Source organism: Vulpes vulpes, chromosome 1, assembly GCF_048418805.1.
Source record: "Vulpes vulpes isolate BD-2025 chromosome 1, VulVul3, whole genome shotgun sequence".
NCBI lineage: Eukaryota > Metazoa > Chordata > Mammalia > Carnivora > Canidae > Vulpes > Vulpes vulpes.
The window spans coordinates 8,629,123-8,648,643 of NC_132780.1; the positions used below are offsets into that span (position 1 = coordinate 8,629,123).

General features: G+C 53.3%; 1 protein-coding gene across 2 annotated transcripts in view; it reads left to right on the forward strand.

The window, feature by feature from the left end:
- Positions 1–7,676: 7,676 nt before the first annotated feature.
- The window catches only part of PAK4 (p21 (RAC1) activated kinase 4), a 43,087-nt gene continuing 31,242 nt past the window's right edge, over positions 7,677–19,521 (forward strand). For both annotated transcript variants that reach the window (XM_026010087.2, XM_026010090.2), the window contains exon 1: positions 7,677–7,852. The gene's annotated coding sequence lies outside the window, so the exon portion shown is untranslated. The remainder of the gene's footprint in view (positions 7,853–19,521) is intronic.

Consider the following 19,521-nt stretch of genomic DNA (forward strand, 5'->3'; position numbering starts at 1 on the left):
GATGTTGTCCATGACTCTTCTTTTTCTCATGTCCCGCATTTAATTAGCCAGCCAATTCTGTTGACTTGGTCTTTAAAGTGCATCTAGAGGGACACCTGGGTGGCTCAGCAGTTGAATGTCTGCCTTTGGCTCAGGGCATGATCCCAGGGGTCCTGGGATCGAGTTCTGCATCAGGGTCCCCGAAGGGGGCCTGCTTCTCCCTCTGCCTATGTCTCTGCCTCTCTCTGTCTGTCTCTCATGAATAAATAAATAAATAAAATCTTAAAAAAAATAAGTAAAGTCCATCTAGAATCTGTCCCCTTCTCCCACCTTGGTCCTATCCACCTGTCCCTTGCCTCCTACCTGGTCTCCCCTCTGCTCCCATCCCCAGCCCCCATAGTCTGCTCTCCACTTGCAGCCGAAGGGACCCGTAGGTACCTGTGTCAGGTCATGTCTTTCCTCTGCCTGAGCCCTCCTGTGGCGGCATCTCACTTGGGATAAAAGCCAGAGTCCTCCCTGTGGCCCAAGCCACACGATCTGCCCCCATCACCTCTCTGTCCTCACCTCCCACTACTTGTCCCTGCCCACTCTGCTCCAGCCATGCTGGCCTCAACTGTATCAGATGACCCTCCTCTGTCTGCACTGGCTGTTCCCTCTGCCTGGGACACTGCCCCCGGGTACCCCCATGGCTCTCTCCCTCCCCTCCTTCAAGTCTGTGGTGAGGCCTCTCCCCTGACCACCCTGCTTAAATTAAAATAGCATCCCACTGCCTACCTCCCATCACCTTTCCATTCCAGTCACTTCCACATTGTGGCCTACTATAGAGATATATCTTTATTTTTTAAAGATTTTATTTATGTATTTGAGAGAGAGCACAAGCAGGGGGAGGGAGAAGCAGGCTCCCCGCCCAGCAGGGAGCCCCACACGGGGCTCAGTCTCAGGACCCTGGGATTACGACCCCAGCTGAAGGCAGACACTTAACCAACTGAGCCACCCAGGTGCCCCTGGAGATAATATCTTTAATGATTTATTCTTTAGCTCCTCCACCAGAAAGTGAGCTCTTGGGGCGTGGGGGATTCTGAGATTTCTCCCAGTTCTGTTTATCCCTGCGATTCTAGTACCCAAAACATAGTAGTTGTTCAATAAACACTGGTTGAGTGAATGAGGAGAGGCAGGAGAAACCCAGATAAAATGTTTAAAGCAGCACTGGCATCGAAGGAGCAGGTGATCAATAGCAGGAATGACGGTAATTTAGGTGAATCAGATAAAGGCCCAGCCCTTGGGGCTCCCACTGCTGGGCATGCAGGAGACAGGCATGTCTCGGTGATTGCAACACCCATGATGTGTGACAAGCACAGGAAGTGACAAGTTGCAGGAGTGAAGACCCAGCAGCATCTGGGAGGCAAAGCCGAGCAAGGTGTTTTGTTTTGTTTTGTTTTTAAGATTTTATTTATTTATTTATTCATGAGAGACACAGAGAGAAAGAGAGAGACAGACAGACCCAGAGACACAGAGACACAGGCAGAGGGAGAAGCAAGCCCCATGCAGGGAGCCAGATGTGGGACTCGATCTCAGGACTCCAGGATCACACCCTGGGCTGAAGGCAGGAGCCAAACCGCTGAGCCACCCAGGGATTTCCCCCCCACCCCCCAGCAAGGGTTTTGGAGGCTACACAAGATGCCTGCCTAGCAGGCTGGGAGTGACTGCTCCCGGGAGGGGCAACAGGGTCCCAGGGACAGTCTGTGAGGTGGCTTGGGGTCTATGGAGAGACAAGAGGGGAGGAGCTGTGGGTCTCAGGATTTATTCATTAACAAATATTTATTTACTGAAGTCTTTCATTGCTCACATTGGCCAGAAATGGTTTTTTTGTTGTTGATTACAGTTAAGAACCAGGGAAGAACAATGCACCCACCGTGATCCAGTTGTAGATACTATGGTGGCTGAGATGATATTTTGGCCCTTGTGAGGCTTACATTCTACTGGGGGAAGTAGAGAAGAAACTGTGAAGACAAAAATACTATTGCCTGAGAATTCTTGATGGTTATCCGCACTGTGGAGAAAATACAGCGGGGATTAGAGCATGGGAAGGCAAAGGGTGATGTCAGTATGGTGCCCAGGAAAGGCCTCTCTGAGGAGGTGATGTTGAAGCCAAAGGACAGGGAGCTGGTCAAAGCAAAGACCTATATGAGGGATCCAGGTAGAGAGACCAGCAGGTGCAAAGGCCCTGAGGCAGGACCAAGGGTGTGTGTGTTTGAGAAACAGCCATGAGGCCAGGGTGACTGGTGTGGAGTGAGTAGAGTTGCCAGATAAAATACAGGATGCCCTAAATTTGAATTTCAGAAACAGTACATAAATGTTTAATCTAAATATTTAGTCCCAAATATTGCGTGGGGACACCCTTATACTGAAAAAAAAATGACTTGAGGTTTATCTGAAATCCAAAACTAGCTGGGCATCCTGTATTTTTATTGGCTAAATTTTCATTGTAACCATAGGAATGAGCAAGAAAGGATGTGGAGGAGAAGAGGCCATAGAAAGGACAAAAAGTTCCTCTCGGCATCCCCGCACACATGCCTGAGGAGACAGGACATTCTTTGCATTCTTTGGGGACCTCTGTTACTTGGTGTCCCTACTGCCTGGGCGAAGGTCCTTCCTCTCAGCCCTCTACCCCATCCTCCATCCAGATCTTTGCTGCTGCTTTCCAGCAAAAAAAAAAAAAAAAAAAAAAAAGAGATAACATCGTTATTTTATTTCAGGGGAGAAAGTAACACATTCATTATTAAAAAAAAATCAGGGGTGCCTGGCTGACTCAGTTGGTGGAGCATGCAACCCTTGATCTCAGGGTCATGGGTTTGAGCCCCACGCTGGGTGTAGAGATTACTTAAAAATAAATTCTCTTTTAAAAAAAAGAAATTCGGGGGTGCCTGGGGGGGCTCAGTCACTTAAGTGTCTGGGTCTTGGTTTCACCTCAAGTCATGATCTCAGAGTCGTGAGATCGAGCCAAACACGGGCTCTGCGCTGAGCGTGGAGCCTGCTTAAGATTCTCTCTCCCTCTCCTGCCCTTCTTTCTGCTCAAGCTCAGTCTTTCTCTCAAATAAATAAATAAATAAATAAATAAATAAATAAATAAATCTTTTTTAGATTGAGGTAGTAGTTGTAAAGTGCTTAGCACAGGACCTGCTACAGAGAAAATCTTCAGTAAATGTTTGCAGTTGTCATTATCAACATGCTTGGCACACAGATGGCATTCAACGAATATATTTATTGAATGAATCTGAGCAGTCTTTTTTTTCTTTTCTTAAAAAAGATTTTTTTTTTAATTTGAGAGAGAGCAGGGGGAGGGGCAGAGGCAAAGGAGAGAGAATCTCAAGCCAACTCCCCGCTGGGTGATGAGCCCGATGCAGGGCTTGATCTCAAGATCTTGAGATCATGGGGGATCCCTGGGTGGCTCAGCGGTTTGGTGCCTGTCTTTGGCCCAGGGCGTGATCCTGGAGACCCGGGATCGAATCCACGTCGGGCTCCCGGTGCATGGAGCCTGCTTCTCCCTCTGCCTGTGTCTCTGCCTCTCTCTCTCTGTGTGACTATCATAAATAAATAAAAATTAAAAAAAAAAAAAAAGATCTTGAGATCATGACTTGAGCTGCAACCAAGAGTCAAGTGCTCAACTGGCTGAGCCACCCAGGCGCCCTGAATTTGAGCAGTCTTCAAGAGCATCAGATTTGAGGTCAGACCTCCCGGTTAAAATTCCGGTAAAGCTGCTTACATGTGGGGGGACTTTGTTCCACCTTCCTCCCATGCCTCAGTTTCCTCTTCTGTGAAATAGGGATCCCATCTTACAAAGAAGTGGAAAGGATTAGGTAAGTTCACGTAGCCAAAGTGTTTAGAGAGACTCTGGTATAGCAAGCAGTGAAAAAAAATCGGAAGCAATCTAAATATGCAACAATAGGGAAATCGTGAAGTATGGTATGATACATCAATAATTAAAAAACAATGATTTTTTAAAAATCTTACTAGAATACCACTAACGATGAATACAGTTGATCCTTGAACAGCGTGGGGGTTCAAGGTGCCCATGCCCGCACAGTCAAAAACCCAAGTAATAACTTTTGACTCCCCCTAAACTTAACTACTAATAGCCTTGTGTGACCAGAAGTCTAACCAATAACAGAGTCAATTAATGCATATTTAGTATGTTATATGTATCATATGTTATATTCTTACAATAAAGTAAGCTGGAGAAAAGAAAATGTTATTAAGAAAATCATGGAGAAGAGAAAATACATTTATGGTGCTGTACTGAATTTACTGAAAAAATCTCCTTATTAGGAGACTGATGCAGGTCAAACCTGTGTTGTTCAAGGGTCACCTATACATTCACATGCACACCTTTGTCTCTTTTTTTTCCTTCAGGAACAATTCTTAGGGACGCCTGGGTGGCTCAGTCAGTTAAGTGGTTAAGCGTCAAACTTTAGTTCAGGTCATGATCTCAGGGTCCTGGGATCAAGCCCTGCATCAGGCTCTGAGCTCAGTGGGGAGTCTGCTTGTCCTTTCTCTGCACCACCCCTGCTCCTGCTTTCTCTCTCTCTCAAATAAATAAATAAAAATCTTAAAAAAAAATTCCTAGAAGTGGAATTGATGGATATTACCAAAAATCTGCTCCAGATTGTAGATCGTAGTCCTATATATGGGGTATGAGAGTGGCTGTTATCTTATATTCTCATCAGCACTGATTATAATATAAAAAATATTTTTCTGGGGCACCTACGTGGGGCAGTCAGTTAAGCCTCCAATTCTTGGTTTTGGTTCAGGTTGTGATCTCAGGGTCATGAGATCAAGCCCTGCAGTGGGCTCAGGGAGACATTCTCTCTCTCCCTCTGCCCCTCCCACTCATGCTCTCTCTCTTTCTTTCCCAAATAAGTAAGTAAATCTTTAAAAATATTTTTTTCCAGAGAGACCAGAAAAATAAAAAGCATCTGTTTAGTGTCTCTTTCATTAATTTCTTATTTGCCAGTTTCATTTTTTCTTATCCACTGTCTGTACTTGAAATTTTTGTTCATGTCCTTTGCCTGTTTTTCTGTTGTATGTTCACTTTTCTTATTGATTTATAAATGCTTTTTACATATGAAGGACACAAAGCATTGCCTGCCACTTCTATACTGCTGCTTCTTTTCCCTTGATGTACTGAAATTCATTATTTTTATGAGACCAAATCCTCCTCATCTGTTTCCATCTATTGGGAGTCGCCACCTCACCACCTCTTCCAGGAGGCTCTTTTGGAGCTGATTTTCTCTCTCAGAGCCATGAAGTAGGAGGGCCTAATTACCCATCCTTAGGAAACCCCTGGAGCAGATCTTGCTGGGCTTGTTCAGGTCTGATCTCCGCCAGAGATTCCCCAATTAAGTTCCAAGGGGGCTTCCCCAAACGTGGGTTCTAGAGACTAATGCCATGCAATTTGAGGCAAAGGCTGCACCTGGCCCTCCTCCCCCATCACTGGGACCGGGATAAAGTGCTGCCATCTCAGCTACAAGACTTGATTTTAAAATCAAGTTTGGACACTGTGCAGCATACAGATTTCAAAAGAGCACAAGAACAATAACATTTAATGCTGGCGAGGATACTTCAAAGCGCATGTTCCCTCTGAACGCTGGTGGGAGTGGGAGTTGGATCCTTGCAGCACAATTTGGCAATGCGTGTTCAGGCCGCGGGGAGGCAGCAGAGGGAGGTTAGCAAGAGCCTCGCCCCGGAGTCAAAACTGGGGATGAGCCCTGGCTCTGCCCCACTAGCTTGTGCGACTTTGAGCAAATAAAGTTACTTTTCTAAGCTTCGGCTTCCTCTGCGGAGCCGGAATAACCATAGCCCCTGTTGTTAAGATGACACGGCTTAGCTCCATGCATGGGAACTGTTACTATTATTAAATCGTAAAGTTGTACATTTCCTTTGACCCAGTGGTTCCATTTGTGGTAATCTATTCAAAGGAAATAATTAGAGATGTGCATAAATATTTAACTGCTAGAACTCGGGCGGGGGGAGTATCATTTATGATAGCAAAATATTTATCACAGCTTAGATGTTCAACAAGAAAGGGTGGTTAAACAAATTAGAGTTCATTGATAGGATGGCATCTATGCAGCCATTAAAACTAATGTTCTTGAAGAAAATGATGTGGAAAGATACTGGTGATATTTTTAATCTTGTTTTTGGAAACACAAAATCCCTTATAAATGTGTGTCTCTGATTCTGTTAAAAACAAAAAGGGTAGGTACATGTACAGAAAGAAATGACTCATCCTGCCATCATTCATTCATTGCCTCCCCCAGACATTAATTAAATGGCTACTATGGCCTAGACACTGCGCTGGGGTGGAGCAGTGGGGGGGATGCACTTAGCATTTAAGAGTATCTCGGAGGGTGTGGAATTAGGCCTCACCCAAGCATCCATTCAACAAATGTTTACTGAGCATCGTGCACTGGGCACTGGGCATGCACAGTAAACAAAACAGACAAAAATCCATGCTCTCGTGGAGCTGACATTTCAGTAGAGGAAACAACCCAAATAACTACAATTAGCTAATTATCTAGTTTGTTAGAAGGCGATTGGAGCAGGAAAATAAGAAAAAGCAGATGAGGGGAAGGGCTTAGCAGCATGCCAGAGGGATGTTTGCTGCTTTAGTTAGGGTAGGAAGGAATCACCCTGATAAGGTGATATTTGAGTAAAACCCTGAGAGAGGTAAGGGAGGGAGCCCTGAGGATACCTGGGGAAAGAGTCTCTTCCGGACACAAGGAGCAGCCCATGCAAAGACCTCGAGGAAGGGGAATGCCCGGTATCTTTTCTGAAAGAGCAACGTAGCTGGGGCCCAGTGAGTGAAAGCGTAGGATAGGATGTCTGGGTTTAGCTTATGGATTTTGTTGTTGTTGTTGTTTGTTTTCTCGTATTTTCCTTTTTTTTTTTTTTTGGATGAATTATTTTTTTTTTTTTAAAGCTTACAGAAAAGATTAAGATCAAACAGTGTCTTGGTTCCAGTTCAAGTTCCTGGACTCGGATTGTGGTTCAAAACTCATTATCTACTTCCTGTAATCCTGAGGCAGCTAGTTCACCCTTGTGAGCCTGTTTCTGTCCCTGTAAGATGGGTATTAATACTAGGACAGGGTTGGGACGCCTGGGTGGCCCAGGGGTTGAGCATCTGCCTTGGCTCAGGTCGTGATCCCTGGGTCCTGGGCTCCAGACCCCCCTCCGTCTCCCTGCAGGGAGCCTGCTCCCTCTGCCTATGTGTCCCCCTCTCTGTGTGTGTCTCTTATGAAGAAATAAAGTCTTTTAAAAAAATAATACAACAGGGGTTTGGTGAGCATTTAGTGAGCATTTAGTGAGACTATGCAAGGGGCTTTTGGCCGGGTGTCTGGAACATAAGTGCTTGGTAACTGTTTCTGGCCATTGTTACCCATTACTGCCTTCCACCCGCTTACTCGGTTTTTTGGTGTAAGGTGCGACTGCTGCACGCGGAGGGTCATTTCCCCTTTAAGAACCTGATTGGGCGGGGAGCCAGCTTCCCCGCACCCTTTCCAAATTTTCCAATCTCCGCTCGGCATTTTCTGCCCGAAGGGCTCCGATTGGACAATCTGCACCAATCAGAGGCTGGAGCGAGCTCTGCCGGCGGCCCAGCTCCGCCCCTGGACGGGCCCTGCCCCCTGCCCGGTCAGCCCCGTTGCTATGGGGACTGGTGGGCGGCGAGGGGGGAAAGCCCCGGATGTTCGTTGGGGATTTAACATGGCGGCGGCAGTGGCCGCGGTGGCGGCGGCGCAAGAGAGCTGAGGGTGGTGTGAGGGTTCGGGATTCCGAGTCGAGCTGCTAGGCCGCGAGCAACTGCAGCGCCGAGCCGGTAGGATCAGCGGCCTGGCCTGGAGATTGGGGTGGGCCGGGCCATGGCGGTGGGGGAGCGTTTACGCAAGTAGGGGGCGGGGCCGCGGGGGTCAAAGTTCACTCGAAGAGGGAAGGGTCGCGTCGGAGAGGTCGGGGGTCAGTGCCGCCGGGGAGGGTGGTGTAGAAGAGGTCAGAGGTCAGAGTGGCGAAGGGGGCGTGGCGAAGGGGACCTCGAAGTTCGAAATTTGAAGTGGGGCCCTTTGGAGGGGGTCGGGGCGAGGGTCATAAAATGGGGGTCAAAGCGAGTCATTTGAAGGGAGGGCGCGCTTACCGGAGTCGGAGATCACAGCCCCCGGGGCGGCGGGCTGCGGGTTTGCGGCAGCAACCGGCGGAGCAGATGCCCGAGACTGAGGTTGGGGGCCACCTTTTTAAGGGCTCAAGTGTGGGGCGTGGCCAGAGGGGGCAAAGGTCAGAGTGTGACAGATGATGGACCTGAGGGTCAACAGTTAAGACCCCAGTGGGATCCATTGCTGGGTAGGACGGGAGGGATGTCCCAGAGCCATCAAAGGTGCTTCCTGGCCGGTAAAGGGGAGCCCGCCCCCACAGATAACGAAAAGAAGAGCAACACTCGTGAATTACTATGTGCCCGGTCACTTGGACGCTTTACACGTATTTACCCTCTCCGCAGCCTTATAGGGTTGGCGCTGTCATTAAGAGCCCAAGCGATCTGCCCAGGATCATCCAATGAAGAAGTTGCGGGGCTGGGATTCAGACCGGAGTTCTGGGCCCGGTGGTACCAGGCTCTACTGCTTCTCGGGCAATCGTAACTTTGGCTAATATTTAATGAGGCCTAACGCCGTGCTCGCCGCTCTTGATTCTTTATACCACGAGCTTGTGAGGTGGGTCCTGGATAGACCCACTTTACAGACAGGAAAACTGAGGCTCGGGTACCTTCTGCTGAGTAACAGGAGGCGGGTTCCAAGCTGGGTCTGACGGATTCCAGAGCTCCTGCCTCTGGGTTGTTACACTGTAGATTGTTAAAGGACGTTCCTGTCCTGGAAGCAGGGGGCTGGGCAGGGCTGAGCCACTCCCCGGACTGGAATGGATTGTCTCTGGGCTCCTTGGGAGGGTGTGATCTGGGAAGAAAAGTTCTCATGGACCTACGGGGGTGGGGGTGTTTGTGGGTGGCCCCGAGTCCAAGTGAGTCTGATGGGCTTCTGGCTGGGGAGGATGTCCCTGAAGGGAACCCAGTACAAGGCCGAGTGTTCTCTGTACTTAAAACCCCAAGCTCTCATGGTGGTCCCACATGGCTCCCACGACATTTCCTTCTGCTCTCCGGGTCCCTTGTCAAGGTCCAACCCCACTGGCCTCTTTGCTTTCTTCAACTCTGTAGGCATATGCCACCCTCCAGGTCTTTGATGTTCCTCTTCCCTCTGCCCAGAATCCTTTCCCCGCCCGCCCCCCACTCGCAGTCTCCCACGTGCAGCCCTACCAGCACCACCGGGGGCCCTCACTGTCCCTCACACACCCTTTATCTCACTCTCTTGTTTTCTCCCCAGGGCTTTGCTCTGTTCTTACCTTGTTTGTCAGGGCACCATGTGTTGTCCGCCTCCCCCCCTCCCTCCCCAAAGAACGTGGGGCCCACGCAGCAGGAATTTCTCCTTGCTGTTCCTTCCCTGAATCCCCGCCTGAAGCAGCCTGGCCAGCGGAGGATGCTTGGTGGCTGGTGGTTGGATGTCGGACACTGTGCTGGGTGCTGAGACGGCAGCAGCGGGCAAGACACAGAACCCCGGGCCTCCGAGGGCTCTCGGTGTCCCTTGGTGGGAGCAGACTGGAACCAGACCCCCAGCCAGTGATACGGGGCTAATCTGGACCCCCAGGGTGCCTGGTCCCCAGGGGTCGGGGGGCAGTGGAGCAGGGGCTGCTGAGCAGCTGCCCTGTACCTGGAGCGTAAGTACTGAGGACTGGTTCAGGGAGCAGCTGCTAGAGCGGGATGCCTGCTGCACACACAGCTCCATCACTCAGGCTTTGTGGCCGTGGGCAACCTGCTTAACTTTCTGGGCCTCAGTTTCTTCCTCTGCAAAATGGAAATGATAACGGCCACGTCACAGGATGGCCACGAGGGCACAGAGTGTGAAGCGCGTGGCCCCGGGCCTGGCACCTGCTACGCACCGTGTTGGCATTAGTCCTGCTGCTGCCACCACCTGGGGAGGACCTCAGAAATGAGGGAGGGCCCCACCCCACCTGCCTCCTGGGCTCTCTCAAGCAGCTGCCCTGCACCCCCTCCAGCTCTAGCAGGGTCACCGGGTGGGCACACTGCCAGGCAGTCCTGCGAGGCTGGCCCAACCTCATGCCCTCGTGGTTCCAGCTTGCTCAGCATCCCAGGCTTGGCTGCACAGATAAGGGCAGCTAGGGTTTTGGCATCGGAGACCCGAATTCAGGTCCCTGCCCTGTCACCAGCCATGGGACCTGAGGCAGGTGATTTCTTATTTGCCGGTTTTGTTCCTCATGATACATTTTAAATCGGGGAGGGGAAAAGTAAAGCTTTCAACATAACAGAGCATCCACGCCTCCAGCGTCGGGCCTGGGACTAAACTCACAGCCTGGATGTCCCCCTCCCTCCCCGGCCTCCCCGCCTGCATTATCCCTGCACTGGATTTGGTGTCTAGCGTCTCTCTGCAGGTCTTCCTACCGTTCCTACCCTTGAATGTGTTCGCAGATGATAGAGCAACAGCTCTCAACCCTGGCTGCACGCTGCAGTCACCTGGAGAGCTTTCAAAACTGTCGTGGCCCAGGCCAGCCATGGAGACTCCGACTTGGATTCACTTGGTCTGGGGTGGGGCGGGTGTCAGTATGTGGTCCTCATGGCCAGCCAGGGTTGACCGCCACTGTTCTCCAGTTTTACGGATGATGTAAGTGGCATCCCGGTAAACAGCCTGCCCTTTCTGCTCCACATCAGAGTTTGCATTTCTCTCCGTGAGAATGTGTATAGTTGTAGGATTCCTTGTTCCTGCTGCAAGTGTTTCTTTTCATGATTGTGCCACATAGGAGTTACTTTTTCACCTTTTGGGGGACACTTGGGTGGTTTCCCATTAGGAGAGTGACAATGCTGCATTGAACAGTCTAGAATGCATTTCCTTGTATACTTGTGGCCAGAGTCTCTCTTGGGCATGTGGCTCACAGTGGAAATCCTGGACCTTCTAAATCGTTCTCCTAACCAATTGTACCAGTCCACTTTCCAACAGGGCTCAAGGGTTCCCTTCACTCCACATCCTGCTTTGTGGCAAGTTTGTGGCCCTGAGATGGTGGGTTTATGGCCCCCCGGGCTGACTGAGAATAGCTGGGGAGATGGTTCACGTGGTGGGCTTAGCTGGGGCCTGACACCCACCAAGCCTCCACATCCAGGCTTTTGCCCTTTAGGACCTCCAGGACAGTGACCACAACTTTGACCCTTCACTGCCTCTCCTTGGGAGGCATCTCTCAGGGCTGCTAGTGGGAAAGGAAGCTGTACTGACTTGAGGGAGGAAGGAGGCAAAGTGTGGAAAGGGATGGGCAGAGCCTTGTTACACTCTTTCTGGGTGTGAGCACTGGTCCCCCTGGCAGCCAACACAGCCCTAGCCCTGCATGCATGGATTTTAGTATACAAAGGAAGACAGACCCATCCCCAGACAATGACAGCCCAGAGTGTCAGGCCTGGGATAGGGAAGCACAAGCAGAAGCATCAACGCTAGGATACAGGAGGCACAGGGACTGCAGGACTCTAAAAGAGCCTCCTGACCCAGCCCGGGGGATGGAGACATCTGACCAATGAGAAAGAGTGAGCCAGGCCTAAGAAAGGAGGTGGAAAGAATAGAGTGGGTAGTGGGTACAGGAAGTGCAAAGGTCCTGAGGTGCAAATGAGCTCGGGATGGTCAAGTACCATCAAGGAGGCCCATGTGGCAGAGTAGGCAGTGAGGTCAGGAAGGTGGGGAAGATGTGGCAGATAGACCAGAGGCTGGCAGGCTGAGGTAAGGAGTGTGGATTTCGTTTTGTGTGTAATGGGGAGTCACTGGGAGGCTTTAAACAACATCTAGTTTCCATTTTATAAAGATTACTCATGTTGCCATGCGGGGAGCGGATCGTGGGGTGCAACAGCAGGGAGACCCACGGGGAGGCTGCTGTAATGGTCCAAGCAGCAGATGAGGGTGGATAGGATGAGGGGGGCAGCGATGGAGGAGGGATCTGTGTGCTGCCAAGATTGTGAGGACTTTACCCATATATATTTTTAAAGATTTTCTTATTTTTATTTGAGAGAGAGAAAGAGAGAGCAAGAGCACGCACACAGGCATGCACAGGGGTGAGGGGCAGAGGAAGAGAGAATCTTGAGCAAGCTCCATGCCCAGTGCAGAGCCCAATGCAGGGCTCAAGTCTCACAACCCTGATATCCTGACCTGAGCCGAAATCGAGAGTGGGACGCCTAGCCGACTGCACCACGCAGGCGCCTCTACTTTACCCAGATTCACCCATTTGATCTCCACAACAGCCTACAAGGTAGGTATGTTACTATCCCCACTTCAGAGATGAGAAAACTGAGACCCACAGAGGTACGTGGCATGCCGAAGGCTGCCCAGGGACTTGAACTCCAGGCCTGCAGACTCTAGAGTCACTGCTTGTGGTGGCTGCCCTCCAGTGATTTGGAAGTGGTTTGCGTGAGACAAGTCCACTTCCTGTCCATTTGGTTCTTACCCAGGCTCCTCTTTGGATGGAAGCTCCTTGGAGGTCTGTCAAACCTGGGTTGTTTCTGGGCCCTGGGTCCCTACCTCCCTCAGGGGCCCCCTCAACTCTTATCCACTGCCTCACCCCTCCTTGTCCTGCTGGCTCACAGTAAACCAGACTTCCTGGCCAGACGCCGGTCGGGGTGTCCCCAGCAGCTGTTTATCCCATCACCCGAGCCAGGCGGCCACAGATGCTGCCAGCAGGAAGCAGCCTCCTTCCAAGTCACGGCCAGGGAAATGGGACCCTTCCCGCCCCCGCCACCCTTCCGGGGCTGGGGCTTGTTTTCTGCCAGGTGCCTGGGCCCACAGGAAGGTGTCGGGGGTGGGGGAGCAAGGAGGGCCAGGAGCTTTCCCAGGTCCCAGGGGAGCCGGCTATGGCAGATGCAACCGAAGCCACCACTCACTGCAGCCTGTCTCCTGGGACCCTCGGGCCCTGCCCTGCCTTTCCCCAGGTGCTGCCGCAAACCCCCGGGGGCCAGTGGCCACTTCCCTGCCGAGGCCACATGGTCCGGTTCGCACATGTCCCTGACCCCCTAGCTGGGGCCTCTGGGACAGAGCCGGAGCCTCCGTGGGCCTCCCATCCCTCACCTGTTAAGTGGGCCGTTGGGAGGATTGTGGATCATACCGTAAAGAGCTTCCCAAGTCTCCTGGCACACAGTAAGCTTGTGGTAACAATTTAATAATTCAACAATTTTAACAATTTCCGTTTCCCCGCGCCCCGTCCCGCCGGCTGCTCCCAGCCCCTGGTGATCGGTGCTCCCGGCGCGGCCCGCCAGCCCTGGCTCTGCCCAGCAGCCCGGCCGGGACACGTTATTAGCCGCAGTTCTCTTCCCCAGCGCTCGCATTTGGAGAAGGCGCGTTGTTGTGCCGTGCACACGCATTGCCCTGTCCCCTAAATAATAGTGGAGAAGGCGCGCCCTGCTGGTGGCAGGGAAATCCCGGTCCCAGCCTGGTGGCCAGTCCCCTTCCCAGAGAGCCATTGTTGGCAGCAGCTCCTCTGTCTCAAGATACTTGTCCCTGCACGTGCTCTGCCCCCTTTGTCTCTACCCAGATGGAGCCCACTTCCCAGGTTTGCGTTCTGCCCTCACCCCGGCCCTTTTCGCTCCGCAGGCGTGCGCGAGGGCCTGGAGCGTCTCCTGGTGCTGTCCGTGACTGCGTAGCCTCCCCGACGCGCACGTGTTCCCGCCGACGGCTCCGGTGGCCGGCCTGGCCCTCCCCGAGCAGGGCTGCACACCCGTGCGGGCACAGCCCAGGGTGCGTCTCTGGGGGAGGGCTCGGGGGCCTGGGATGTGCAGGCCCGCCCGAGAGCGTGCGCCCGCCTACAGCCCAGCCCCAGCGTCTGCCGGCACCGGCTGGCCACCTGCTTGGGGCCTTAGCGGATGCTTTGACCTTTGCCGGTCAGGTAAGGTGCCAGATGGCCCTCGTGGTGGTTCGGATCTTAATGTGAGCAAAGCGGAGCCTCTTTGTGTTTGTTGAAAGCCATCTGGGCTTCCTTTCCCAGGAGCTGTTGTCTCTACGTGGTATTTTTACTTTCCCTGAGAAGGGGAAACTGAGGCACAGGCTGGCAACCCCTCAGCAGAGCAGTGGCAGATCCAGGACTGGAACCCAGGCCTACATGGCTCCGACCTGGAGTTCTTAACTTGTGTGGTAACAGTGGAGGTGAAGGGCACGGGCTTTGGAGCCGGCTGTCCTGCTACTAGCTGTGTGATCCCCGACGAGTCACTTAACTGCTCTGTGCTCTGGTGTCCCAGTCTACAAAATGGAGAGGATAATGGTACGTCTTCAAAGGGGGGTTTAGAGCCTGTAAATGCATAATCATCAGGCAAAATGCATAGTGAGTGCTCAAAGGCTGTTAGCTGCTAGTGGTAACAGTCCTAGCCTTCCTCTGTATCATTACTGTAACAGGCCTCATCCTGAGCGCTTCCGGTGAGCTAACTCATTGGACCCTCCCAGCACCCCAACATGTAGGCGTTGCTATTATTCCCCTTTCACAGGGGAGGAGATTGAGAACCTGGGAGGCTTGCCTGGGGTCACTACCCAGTGGGCTCCTAACCACTGTGCCGCACTCCCTCTGCACTCCCTCTGCCACCCCCGGAGCTAAGCCTGAGGGATTAGAGGGCTTTCCCTCCCTGCCCCCCCCCCCCATTGGGTCTTCCTTCCTGGCTGGCTGCAGCAGAGCTTTGGAGGGGAGCACCCAGACAGGTGGGGGCCCCGGGCAGGGTCCCCAGATAGCTCGTTCCCTCCCAGGCCCTCCCCGCTTCCACCCCTAGGTGCCAGGCCCAGCCCTGGAAACTCCTGATAAAGCGGCATTGTGCTGCTTGGTGGGTGCGGGCTGGCTTCCCCGGGCTGGTTTCAGCCACTCCCACACCAGGGGAAGGGAAGGGAAGGGAAGGGAAGCCAAGCGCCTGCTATCGTGGGCCTCTTCCCGCCCTCCTCCCGCTCCTCTCCTGCTCTCCCACCTCCTCCCCTCCACGGTCAGGGTGAGCAATGGGGAGAAAGTAGGACATGGCCCGAAGGCAGGGCTCTTCAGGGTACCTCCCTCAGGTGAGGACCCCCCAGGCAGTGCGCCTCCTCTCTCCCAGGGGACCCCTCCTCTGCTGCCCACAGGGGCCTCAGCAGCCCCGTCCTCCCCGTCCTCCCTTCCCCCAGACCTTCCACGGCAGCCTGGCCCCGATTACTGGGCTCTGAGATCCGTGTTGTGTATACCTAGTTAGGTACGTTTATGATTCTACTACTATTAAAGCTTTAATAATCGCGAAGCATAATGTGCCTCCGGAAATGTGCCTAACAAGTGCAGATGTCAGCTTAATGTAATTACGAGATGAACAAACACCTCGCCACACCCAGGGGGAGACCCAGCGCTGCACGCTAGGAACCCGCTGTCACCCTCTTGGTCACGACCCCAGGAGTGATCACTCCCCTGACCTTGGGGGTCCCCGTGTCCCTGCTTTTGCAGGGTCCCTGCCAGGCGTGCATCCCTGAATTTACAGAATGCCACCTTGCCCGCTTTTGAACGTCACAGAAATGGAATCCTCCCGGCCCGTCTTGTTTGCGGCTGCCTTCTTTATCCCGAGTCTGTGGGGTCCGGCCACGCAGTCGAGCGTGTCAGTAGCGTCCACCCTGGCTGCTGTGCGCTCTTCTATTGTGAGGACACACCAGAGCCGAGCTCTCTGCCTCCGGGCCTGCAGGGGTGAATGTCCTTGAACACGCCGCCTGGGCCATGCGTGCACGCAGCTCTCCGGGGAGGCTAGTCAGGGCGCCTGGCTTGGGTCGGAGGGTAGGGTTGCGCACCAGTGCGCACCACACGTCGGGTGTGTCAGACTTCTTCATTGACCTTGGAACGTTTTATATACTGTCCCGCCGCAGAAGTAACCTGCGCTTGTCCGTCGTGTTATTTCTTCATTCCCGTGTTCCTGTCCATGCCCGCTCTTTCCTGTCCTACCAGTAGGAGCCAGTGCTTATTCCCTAATAAGTGCTCTGCTGGGGCCACGGGAACCAGAGGTGAGCACAGCAGGGGCCCTCAGTGAGCTCCGCCTTGCAGGAGACAGACCTTGGTCCCAGATCCACATGCAGGCAGGAGAAATAAGCTGGACTCCCAGGCCCCCATCTCTCCCTGCCACACACACACACACACACACACACACACACTGTGACCCTGCCTCATTAGTGGGCACCCCATCCATCTTCTCGACTGGGCCAGGAGTCCGGTGGCATCCTGACTCCGCTCATCCTTTTCCTTCACATCCACGGTGGCAGGAACGCCACTTGGTCTACCTGCAGAGCAGAACCTGGCACCTTTCACTCTTCCTCTGTGGCAGCCGCCGCTTGAGCCACCCCCGTCCCCCCACTTTCCCCATTGCTCCCACCGTCTGTCCTCACATGAAGCCAGAGGGGGTCAGGATCAGGGTCGGATCATGTCCCTGCCCTGCTGAGGACCCTCCTGTGGCTTCATCTCCCTGTGGGGGGAGGGGAGAGGGCAGTCATGAGATCCTGGCCCAGTTTTCCTGCCAGCTTCCCCTCCTCTCCTACCACGCTGCTCCTGGAACATTCCAGGCTGGGTCCTGCCTCAGGGCCTTTGGTTCATGCTGCCTGTCTGCAACCTGTCACTCTCTCCTCCTACCTTCCCGGGCTTGATTCTCTTTGTAGCACTCATCATCGCTGCTTACATTACATTACAATTTGTGCATCTTTTGCTTTTTGTCCTCCTTGCCCCTCATAACTTGGCTTCCTGGGTTGGGAGGGGGATTGTGGCAGGGGACTCTTCCTGTGTCCCTTGCTGTAACCTCAGCTTGATACGTGATGTGTGTGCCATGGTTGCTCAATAATTGCTGGTGGAGGGGGAGGGAGTGAACGAGCCGTGATAAGCTGTAAGTGGTGCTGCCCGAGAGCAGAGCGTGGCGGGGGATCTACCCTGAGTGCGGAGCGAATGCCACTGGAAGGGTGAGCAGGAATCGACTGAGGGAGGGGACGGCAGGGCAGAGGGCAGGGGTCTCTGAGGAGCTGAAGGGCAGCTAACATCACTGTCGGCTCTGCCTCCGGTCTGGATTTGAGTGCAGACAGCCACTCGGGCCTCTCCACCTCTCCATTCTTCCCTAGAATCGAGGCCACTCGCGTGTTCTAGGGCATCTCTGAAGTTCGGCTCCTAACATACTTAGGCCAGTGCCTGGTGTATAAATATGAATGTGGTCGTTGGCCTTTTCCTCCTACATATGCTCTCGAGCGCCTGGCCCTTTGTGATTCCCCAGGGACACAGTGGTTGGTGGATAAACAGATCCAGTTGCTACCCATTTGGCGTCTGTCTCTTGGACTCAGCCTTCTGGGGCATCCCCGCTCGGAGGCACGGGAAGGCCTGAAATGACCTTGGGTCTGGGGAGTGCTTATTCCTTAGGCTGACTTGTAGGGAAAACTAATTGAAGGTTTGCCCGGTGCCCCAAGGGTAGCGCTCCCTGCGTGTGCCCAGGCCTTCCTGGGATCCCATGTCACAGGTGGGGAGGGTAAGGGTGGCACCGGGGGTGATGCCAGCCCATCCTGCAAGCTGGTGCTGAGATACCAGGTCTGGTGGTATCTCCTCTGGGTGCAGATTTGCATCTCCCCGGAGCGGCTTTTCACCTGTTCCTGGAACAGCCGGGGCTCCTCCCTTGGGAAGAGCTCATTTAAGTCACTTGCCTACTTCCCGTTGGGCTGTCTGCAGTCTTATTTGTTACTTCTTTGAGTTAAATCCTAGGTTCTGGATGAGAGCCTTTGTTTCTAAGGTGCTATAACGCTCCCCGCCTGCTGCTCATCTTTGCACTTCCATTGTGGTGTCTTTTGGTGAACGGAAGCGCTTAATTTTAATCTAGTCAAATGCATCACTTTATAGTTCTGCTTCTCACCTTTCTTTGCTCTGGAATATTGTGTGTGTGTGTGTGTGTGTGTGTGTGTGTGTGTGTGGTGTGAGGTAGGCATCCAGTTTCCTATTTTTCACCTGGATCCCCAATCACCCAAGTATCGTTTATTAGGAACAGACTGACTTTTCCCCACGGCCACCGTTACCCTAAGTCATGTGTCTGTATAAGTGGGTGTGTTGCTGGATGCCCTGTCCTTTTCTCGTGACCTTTTGGCCTATTCCTGCATCACTGCCACCCTGGCCGTATCTCTCTAGTTGATCAGAAGTTTTGATCACAGGGAGAGCAAGCACTCCTACTTGTTCTTCTCAAGAGTGTCTCGGCCATCCTAGGCTTTCTGAATTCTACTTAAATATTAGACAAGCATCTCGTCACACACACAGACCTGACATTGGGTCTCCCAGTGCATGAACGTGGTCTGTCTCTCCATTTATTTGTTTTCTCTAAGGTCTCTCAGGAGAGCGCCACACTTTTCCAGCACAGTCCTTGCCCACTCCTTGTTAGATCTATGCTGAGGCACTTTGTGGTGTGGCCTGGGGAGTCTGGGCTTCTTCCCCTGAGAGGCATCTTGCACCCTAGGTTTGGTCTTTGCCGGGTGAGGCTCACTTTAGGGGCAGGAGCCCACCTCACACACACCACCCCTAACCCTGCTTCCTTCCTGGCATCACTCCTGGTCCCTGGCAGAGGGTGGGCAGGGTGCCCGGAGAGGAGGTTGTAATTTCCCTGAATGATTTCAAGGGCTAATTAAAGGTTTTCCTTGACTAATCAGCTTACGGTTTAATTATCGGGGAACAGGCTCAGGTCTGCGGGAAGCAACTCTGGTGGGGTCTCCTCACAGCATGGCAGGAAGGAGCTAGGGCCCAACCCTACCCCGCGGGGGTGGCAGGACCTGGGGATCCCCCGGCACTCTGCAGTGGGGCAGCAGGTGTGGCTGAGGTCAGTGCAGGGGGGCCCTTCTCTGCTTAAATTCCTTCCATGTCCCCCACTGGCTGGGGAGAGGGCCCTCCCCTGGTGGACCAGGCCCTGGCCCCTTCTGCTTGCACTTTAGCCTTGCTGACCTCTGGTAAGTGCTCTTCTGTCATGTATTCTTTGTGCCTTGACCTAAAGGTCACCTCCTCTGGGAAGCTGTCTCAGGTCACACACACACACACACACACACACACACACACACACCAGAGCAGGTGATAAGCTCTGTGGGCTCCTTGTTGGCTGTCAGGGCCACTCACCCCACCACTGATAAGTGCTTCGTGAAGGGGACCCCTGGCCCGGGCCTTGTGGTCCAGCATGTGAGCTGGAGAGGACCCAGGAGGAGAAGGCTGGGAGTAGGGATGCAGGGCGGAGGACCTAGAGCTAGCTGCTGCCTCCCCAGGGGAGGCTTTTGCCTGGACCAGACACATGATATGGGCTCCTGGGAGTTTGTGGAAGGGGAGGGGACAGGGAGATGGCTGTGCCAGGCCTGACTTCATTCCTTGCATTCCTCAGCAGGCCCCAGACTCCCTGTGGCCCAAGGTGGGGGAGGGCGGGCAGGCAGGGGGCAGGGGGCCTCTTGG